Source organism: Solanum pennellii, chromosome 4 (assembly GCF_001406875.1).
Source record: "Solanum pennellii chromosome 4, SPENNV200".
NCBI lineage: Eukaryota > Viridiplantae > Streptophyta > Magnoliopsida > Solanales > Solanaceae > Solanum > Solanum pennellii.
The window spans coordinates 60,738,715-60,748,551 of NC_028640.1; the positions used below are offsets into that span (position 1 = coordinate 60,738,715).

The window sequence follows — 9,837 nt, forward strand, 5'->3', positions numbered from 1 at the left end:
TTTGGAGTAAATTATATATTAATTAATTTATTTATTTTTCAAAATTTCTCTTTATTTTTTCATCCCACTTCTAGAAAAAGTAATCGTGATTCTCCACTTAATTTCACAATAGTTGAATACAGAATATACTCTTGGCTACATCAAAAATATACTTGGCAACAATGAATAAATGATAATTAATTATCATTAAATATGCATATTTAATGATATTTATATTCTCTATATAAATGTCTCTAAAGTCTATAGCAATATTTCATTAAATGACATTTAACTAATGTCGATAAAATTTTTAATGTTTTCGATTAATGTGCATATTTATTATCGTTAAAAAATATTTTTATGGTAGAGTTTGTTCACAATTAAAAGTTTGCAATTATTTTTAGTTATATATACTTATCATTAAAACAAAGTGTTGCTCAACTCTCAAAAAATATATAATAAAAAAAAGAATAATTTATTTAGTAAATTAAATCTTGTATTGTTTTTTATTATTAGTTAAAGAAGAATGAAAGAAGGGTTTCTTTGATTACCTTTTCTTTTTTCGGAAAAGGTTCTAAAATATCCTCAAAGTATTAGAAATGGTACAAAATTACCCTCCATCCACCTAGTGGCTCCAAAATACCCTTCCCACCCACCTATTGGATCCAAAATACCCTTGTCATCCACCTTTTGGTTAAAAATTAACCACTTATTTAACAGTTTATATTTAAACTATTTAAATATTTTTTTAAATACGTAGCGCTCAACTATTTGTTATAATTTAACTTATTAGTATAATTTATAAATCAATCCACTACCCACCCATTACTAATTAAACCCTCCAAATTAATAAATCACTCACATTATTAATGTAACAACTGAAAAGTTAATGCCAATTGAGTGTTTTTAAAAATTTGAGACGAAAATTATAGAAGTAAATTATCATACATTCAAGTGTCTAAATAAAAACTACCGATAAACTTAAAAGTCTGACTATGTTCATCTTAATTATTCTTACGTCTCAATTATGTGATGTTACTTCATAGGTAACTTTTTTTCAAAATAATATATTAAAGGTTTTAAAAACAAATCATAAATATTTATAAAATTATATTTTAAAAAAGTGCATGAATTAATTCGGAATGTATTACTTCTTTAACTTTAACAATAAATTTCTAATTCAATAATGAAAGAGAATCAAATTGAAAATGTCCTCCTAAATAAGCGACTCAAAATAAATTTAATTGGGGCTTCGATTCGGAGTCGAATAATTTTGGATGTTATTTTCAATAATCATAATTTCATCCTGTTTTAGTAGTGTTTATGACGATTTTGATATTATAGTTGGATTATTAAATGGGTGGGGTTTAGTTAGTAATGAGTGGATAGTGGGTTGGTTTATAAATAATACAAATAAATTAAATTATAACCAATAGTTGAACATCAAGTATTTTAAAAATATTTAAATAGTTTAAATTTAAAATTATTAAATAAGTGGTCAATTTTGAACTCAAAGGTGGATTAAATAGTTTAAATTTAAAATTATTAAATAAGTGGTCAATTTTGAACTCAAAGGTGGATGACAAGGGTATTTTGGACGCCAATAGGTGGATGAAAAGGGTATTTTGGACGCCAATAGGTGGATGAAAAGGGTATTTTGGAGCCAATAGGTGGATGAAGGGTAATTTTGTACCATTTTCAATACTTCAAGGGTATTTTAAACCCTTTTCCGTTCTTTTTTTCTCCGAAAGAAAGTCCTTTTTAAGGAAATAGTTAAATGATTTTCTAATTTTTGTGGGATTGCTTTTTGTGAAAAAAGAGAGTAACTTAAAGACATTCAGTTACACCAAAATTAGGAATAAGAAAATGTTTATAACAAGATTGATTTATATAACAAAATTCATGGAGGTCATTTAATTTTTATTTTTTTTATATTTATAGGTGAGCTGAATAACAAATCAAAACTGATTTGTTATTTGTTTGTATATACTTTGATCAAAGAGGCTTATGATTTTGGTGATGTTTCTCATCATTTTATTTTTTTAATGTGCGCAAATGAGTGATATTAAATAAAGTATAAATTGAAATTTATTCATTATCACTCATTACGCTATTTAAAAAAATAATACCCTATAAAAATTATGAGCCTCTTTGGTCAAAATAACCACATAAATAAAGTGAATAAAACCTCGAAACAATTATAACTAAACAAATTAAGGGAGTTTGAAAAAATAACTTTAGCCATTACTTTTTATATGACGTATTGAAATAGAATTCAGACGTTATAAATTTTATCATATTAGAAATATATGTGTTGCCTAATTGGTATTTATCACAAGTAACTTGTAAGTGTATATTTGTCCTCTTCATTATTTTGTTTTTTCAAGGTGTCTAAATAAGTGATAATGAATAAAACAAAAAAAATAAATTCATTATCACTCATTATTCTATTTAAAAAAATTAAAAACCCTACCAAAATTATGGTTGGTCAAAGTAAACACGGAAATAAAGTGAACAAAACCTCAAAACAAGATCGCAACAGGACAAGCTAAGGGAGTTTCAAAAAATAACTTTAGCGATTACTTTTTTTTATAACGTAACTTATAAATGTATAATTGTCCTCTTCAAAATATATATGGACATAAAACTCAAGAGAGTAGTATTGAGGACAAAAGGCAATAAAACTTCTCCATTATTCAAGACTTTATTTTCTTATCTTTATTTATCATGCCTTATTCGTGATGTCCTAATTTTGGTGCAACTCAATGCCTTAAAGTTTCTCTTTTTTATCACATAAATGATAAACCAATCCCTAGCTTAGCACAAAAATTAGAAAACCATTTTCTTCTTTCATGTTAAAGATATTAATTTTGAAAAAAAAATTTGATCAAAATAATATTTTTTCTATGTTATTTCATCTTTAGTTTTTTTCCCTCTTTTTTCTCCCTATAAGATCTCTTTCTAGTTATGAATAAGTTAAATATCGTTACAAACATTTTATCATTAATTTCAGCAGCAATTTTGGTCTTTTTGTAGATGTTGTGTGAACTAGAAATGATAAAAAATTAAAGGACAGCATTTTAACTATTTCCTTAAAAGGACTTTCTTTTGGAAAAAAAAAGAAAAACTATATCAAAGAAACCCTTCTTTCATTCTTCTTTATATAGAGTAACATGCAAATTTTTATAGCAACAACTAAATTAAATTAAATTCTTATAAACCTCAATAATTTACTCCAAAAAGTAGAGTCCAATCCTTGCAAGACTCCATCGTAAGAATAAAAGAAAAAGAAAAAAAATGTGAATAGTTGGATAAAAAATGTGAATAAAAATGATTTGGAAATAACTAATTTATATGTTAGTGCTCATAAAAGTCCCCACATTTTAACAACATGGTTTGTGGTGTACTTGTGAGAGTGCTTTACCTTTAATCTCTCCACCTCTAAATGAGCTCTGCAGTGCGAAAGCTGAGTACGTTTAGTCAAAGCTCTAACGTGAGCTTCAGATATGGATAAGAAAAAAAAAAAGTCCCCACATTTTCCTCCACTACTACATTATTGGCGTGTGTCAAGCACAATCATCTACTTGTTCTTCACTCTTCTTCTACTATAAATTAGTTATTTCCAATTTATTTTTATTCACATTTTCATCCAAAAAAAAAAAAAAAACAAAAACAAACAACTATGGCATCAAATGAAGAAAGTAATAACACTCAACAAGAATCAAAGTTCACTCTCCCTATGAATCATGATATGGAGCAACAACAAATAAGCCTAGATCATCAACAAGTTGAAGAAAAAGAGTTTGATTACTCAAAACGTTCTCAGTGGCTCTGAGCAGCTGTGCTCGGAGCCAATGATGGGTTGGTTTCAACCGCATCATTAATGATGGGAATTGGTGCTGTTAAAAAGGACATCAAAGTCATGATCCTTACTGGATTCGCCGGCCTAGTGGCCGGCGCATGTTCTATGGCTATAGGAGAATTTGTCTCTGTTTATTCTCAGCTCGATATTGAAATTGCTCAAATGAAGAGAGATAATAAGAGAAGAAATAAAATCCAAGGAGATCACGAGGACGAGGAAGAACAAAATGACTTGCCTAATCCAGCACAAGCAGCAGCAGCATCAGCTCTAGCATTTTCAGTAGGTGCAATTGTGCCATTACTGGCTGCATCTTTTATAAGAGATTATAAAGTGAGAATTGGAGCTGTTGTTGCTGCTGTCACCATAGCTTTAATGGTGTTTGGATGGTTAGGTGCTGTGTTGGGAAAAGCACCAGCAATCAAGTCATCTGCTAGGGTTTTGATTGGAGGTTGGTTGGCCATGGCTATAACTTATGGCTTGACTAAATTGATTGGTTCTAGTGGTCTTTAACTGGAATTAGCTACCAAATTATTTATAGTTATTTGATAATCTATTGCTAAATAACTTTAGCCAGTGGATTTTATCGTTAAGCTACTGAGTTTGTGTGTCGCTAAATCGTATTTTATCTAGTTATATATGCTACTAAATATTAATTGTGGGATAATGCCATAATAATACCTTTTTTTGTGTTTAGAATTTGTTATTATATATAGCTAGGATATATATATATATAGGTCTCTATGTACTCTTATAATATTTGTATGTATGCATGTATCATTATATAATATGATAATATATATTAATTTCCATCCTTAAAAATCTCTGTTTCGTTCCTTCTTCGTCTTCTTCTTTTTTGATGATCATCAATTCATCCTATTATAAGGCTAATAGTTAGTTCTATAAAAACTTGGGACTTCTATAAAAAAAAATATGACTTGGGATTTGTTTCGTTCTTTCTTCTTCTTCTTCTTTTGGGAAAAAAAGTTTTTTTGGCCAGAAATTTTGGTAATACTTTTCTATGTTATTTCACCTTTTTAAATATATTTATCCTTTAACACTTTCTATATTTTTTTAAATTCATGTGTGATTGTGTGTAGTGCTGTTTAAAATCATTAGCTTGACATGAAAGGTATTAATATGAATTAGCAACTTGCTAGCATAAAGTAACTCTCTTTTCCCTATTTTCATTTTTTCTTTTTTAGAACTTTTTTTTTTAGCCGACCAAGGAGTCTATTAGAACAGTTACTTTATTTTTGAAGTAAAGATCATGTTAATGTACACTCTATCTTTTAGGTCCTCTAAATCTCTTTATGAAAATTACAATGAATATGTTTGTTTATATCCATATTCGATGTGTGTAATACTATTTAAAATCGTTAATCTAGACTTAATATAAGCTTTAGAAAGAGCTTGCATTATCCTTCTTCCATCCCAACGTTATTATTAATTAGACTGAGCTAAAAATGTTTATATTTAAACTCAGCGTTTTCTTTTTCTTTTTTTCTTTTTTCTGATAATGGAGTCTTGCAAGGATTGGACTCTTCTTTTAGGAGTAAATTATTGAGGTTTATAAGAATTTAATTTAATTTAATTGTTGCTATAAAACAAAACATAAGCTTTTGTTTTTGCATGTTACTTTATTTAAAGAAGATACGGATAGATTCAAGGGAAAACTAAAATAAATGGGTTATAAAATTTAAAACAATTATAAATTCATAAATCCAAATTCAAAAGTAATTTCCGAAATCTATTTTGTTATGAATAATTACAACTCATACCTCATGCAATAAGACTGATAATTTTCGCTTAATTGATACTGAATTAGTATCCTATATTGGTATCATTAAGGTTGATAATTTTTGCTTAACTTATACTAAATCAGTATCATATATTATACCGGTATCATTAATACTGATAATTTTTGTTTAACTTATACTAAATTTATCATATATGGTAATTGTATCATTAAAATTGATAATTTTACTTAATTATCATCCTTAATGATACCAATACACTAATATATGATACTGATTGAGTATCAGTTAAGCGAAACAATTTTTCACACCAAAATTATTTTGCTATGTCTTTTGCGATCTTATTTTGAGGTTTTGGTCACTTCATTCCCGTGTTTACTTTCACTAATAATGATTTTGATAGGATTTTTATTTTTTTAAATAGCGTAACGAGTGATAATTATAAAAAAACCTTTTTTTTATTTATTATCATTCATTTACGCACCTTAAAAAATAAAATAATGAAGAGGACAAATATACATTTACAANAGAATTATTATTGACCTTTAATGTAGAACAAATAGAATATTATAATTTTGAAATAATTAGTTTCGGTGTAAGTTATTCCGTAATATTATCATAACTAAATATATAATAAATTCATGCTAAAATTAATCTAAAAATTCGTTATCCATTTATCCTTGTACCAAATGACTCCTTAGGGGTAGTTTGGTTTGAATTCAAGTTATGATGTGATTAATTATGATGGGACAAATTATGATGATTTTATTTTTTATTGAGCATTTGATTTGTTGTATTCAAAATAATAAATTTTAAGAACAATTTATATGTTTACAAAAATATCCTTCATGAATGTAAAGAATGATATAACAAAAGGGTTGAAAGAGACATTTTCGTTATTTACTTATTTTATCCCGAGGTAAGTTATCCCGGAATTACTATACCACCCAAAGAGAGAGATAACTTGTTATGGTACTAATTATTAATTTCGAAGTTATCCCGAACTTATCAACCAAACAACAAACTAAGGGATCATTTGGTGTGAAGGATAATATTCAAATAGTTCTGGGATTAAATTATAGTACCACTTAATTTGTTTTTTGGTGGGCAAGTCCGGGATAACTTATCCTGAAATCAATAATTCGTACCATGATAAGTTATCCTTCCCTTTGGATGGTAGAGTAATCTCAAGATAACTTATTCCGAATAAAATAAGTAAACGACAAAATTGTCTCTTTCAATTCTTTTGCTACATCACTTTATACATTCATAAAGAATATTTTTATAAACAAATAAATTATTCTTATTATTTTGAATATAACAAATTAAATACTCAATAAAACAGGCACTTTTAATTATTTCGATAGCTGGCTTGATTAGTTTAGGATTGAAGTTTAGTTAATTGATTGACTAATATTGTTAAAACAGGCACTTTTAATGGAAGATTTGGGCTTGTGAATTTCAAAATCTACCCGATAATCCACCCACGATGTTTGATGAAATGACTGATAATCAAGTTTTTTAACCTGAAACTCATCCTTCTGTAGTAGTAACAAATTTGACTTTCAATTTGATCCATGATCCCTCCCTCAAAAATAATAAAACAACAATTGGGCCAATTATTTGGTTGATCAAGTTAGTGTTGTTCATCTTGTATTCCAAACATACTTAGAAGAAACTTTGAACATCTTTGTAAGACAACAAAGTTTAAGAACATTTTCACAACTAGAAAATTAAAACTAGTAGCGAAACTTGAATCAGAAACAGATTAAAAAAAAATATACGAAATATTTTTCTTAAAGAAGAATTGTTGTTAATATGTGTCTAAAGAATCTTACTGATTCCAACAAACTTTGCAGAAACACGAAGTTACCAAGTTTAATGAACCAGTGAAGGAAAAAAAAATAGAAGAACTGAAATTAATTTACAAATCTAAAATTTGTAAAACACGTATCAGAATCTGGAAATTTTTAATAGGAAAAAGATCAAGTCCACTGAACTCACAGTGTCCCCTTAAGGAAATTATTCCCTTCTAGTATCCGAGGTTTGATTTGGAATATGACCTCCCAGGGTAAAATGATCTCAATCACCAGAGTATAGATACCAAAAACTCCGGTGTCAGCGAACCACTCAACGGCAGTAAAGTACACTTAGAATACTAGATTTAGTAGTTGAAGAAGAAGTCCATTAATTCTTTTTAAAATCAGAGGAAATCCCTCAATTTATAGAAACAAAGGATAGTGCGAAAAGGTTCTTATTGTGCCTTACCGGAAAGTTCACAAACCTTTGGAAAAGTCACAATCTTTCAGAAAGGTCGTCACCTTTCATAAAAGTCACAACTTTCCATAAAAGTCACAATTTTTCATAAAAATCGCAACTTTTCATAAAAGTCACAACTTTTCCTCAAAGTCGCAACATTTCATAAAAGTCACAACTTTTCATCAAAGTCGCAACATTTCATAAAAGTCACAACTCTTCATAAAAGTCGCAACTCTTTTTTTTTCAATCACACCTTTTTAAAATACAACAATCCCCTGCATGAATGGGGAATGACTCGAAGACAAAGAAACGAACAAGTATGTGTACTTTACAAGCAAGAATTAATTGCATCTGGATAAGTAGGTTTCCCCTTGGAGTTTCCGTAGTGAACATATGTCGGATATACTCGGTCAATCGGTAGATGCGATATCTTTGAACCGTCGAACTTTTATGTATACCTCGACAATCATATGTCACACAATTAACCCTTTACCGTCTATGGTTCTTACGGTTGTGTTCGTTTTAGCCATGAACACCTCCTGATTTCATGAGTGTATAGAGAGATGGGCTTTTGACAGTCATCTTCTTTGAAGCGGCTTACAGTTCACACTCACATAGGTGATTCCTAACCGTGTTATCACGTAGATACACTATTTGATCAACTCTGCCAAACTTAGCAAATCATTAAAATCATTAAGCTTTATTAGCTCATTAACAAGCCTTAATGTTGTATCCTTGTCCCTGAGCATTGTCTTCATCATGAGAATGGATTGAGTTTGTTGACAATGCCAAACCGTCATTCACAACTTTGTTTTTCTCTTTGAATCTAGCTCTTGGGATCTCCAGTTTGCTAGATAGAGTTACCGCCATGATGACTTGTCCTAAGCCGTAAATTCATTCCCTTAGATGATCTTTTAGTTTCCTCTCTAGTTAGGCCTTTTTGTAAGTGTATGCATACTAATGCCAATGGTTTGGGCCAAAATAGAATATCTATCAAGAAATTCCAGAGTCTTTCAACTTATTCACCGACCTTATCTAGAGCACCTAGCTCAAAGATCATTGTAGAGCTAGCGATACATGTCTCTTTTGAAATATTTCTAAGAGACTGCTCCTTTACCAATAGTAACTACATATCCACTCGTGAATTTTACTTCATTCGTCCGATGATTCAATTTGCATCACTATATCTTTCAATATTATTGGATATTGTTATAATGCAAGACATAGTTTTAAGTATTATTTTAAATACTCCAAAACTCTATTTATTGTCATCTAATAAATTTATTTGGGATCACTTGTGAACCGACTCAGTTTAAAATAGAAAATGCTATATCTGATCGCACACACTATATGATATATGTCGACAAGATCAAAACCTTGATTTTTTTAAAGCCTTTGACACAAAGTCTTGCTTTATATTTTTCAACAGTTCCATCAACTGTTATTTTCCTTCTAAAGATTCACTTTGAACCCAAAGATTTATTTTCTTGAAGAAGATCAATTAACTTCCAACATTGTTTATTGACACCATCTTTTCAAAGAATGAGTCTACAGAAGACACATGAAATGTTACAAAATCATATTCGAAGGAAGTAAATGTCCTTTAACATTTACTAAGCCTCTGAATCTCTTTATTAAGTACATTATCCTTTTCATTTCCTAGACCTTTCAGACCCTTCTCTAGACTACTCAAGTCTAATTTTTACAGTCCACAGTCATAGGTCCTATTTTAATTCTTTTAGGAATAGAAACTTGGACTTTGACTAACTCCCACACTTTAAAATATTTCAAGTTGGATTTCCTTCCTTTCCATTTCTCATATGGAAAAGATTGTATTCTGATCAAACAAAATCGCTTTCTTTCTAAAAAGACAACTTTTTGTTGTTCCCTTTTGCAGTAAGGATAGTTCCTCCACACGAGTTTTGTGTAAACCCGAACTTATAAATAATGCATCCATCATTTCTTTCAACGTTCGGTTTTTCA

The 9,837-nt window shown here is 29.1% G+C and overlaps 1 pseudogene; it reads left to right on the top strand.

Moving 5' to 3' along the window:
* The first annotated feature begins 3,641 nt into the window (after positions 1-3,641).
* On the top strand, positions 3,642-4,584 carry LOC107017161 (annotated as a pseudogene).
* The last annotated feature ends 5,253 nt before the right edge of the window (positions 4,585-9,837 follow it).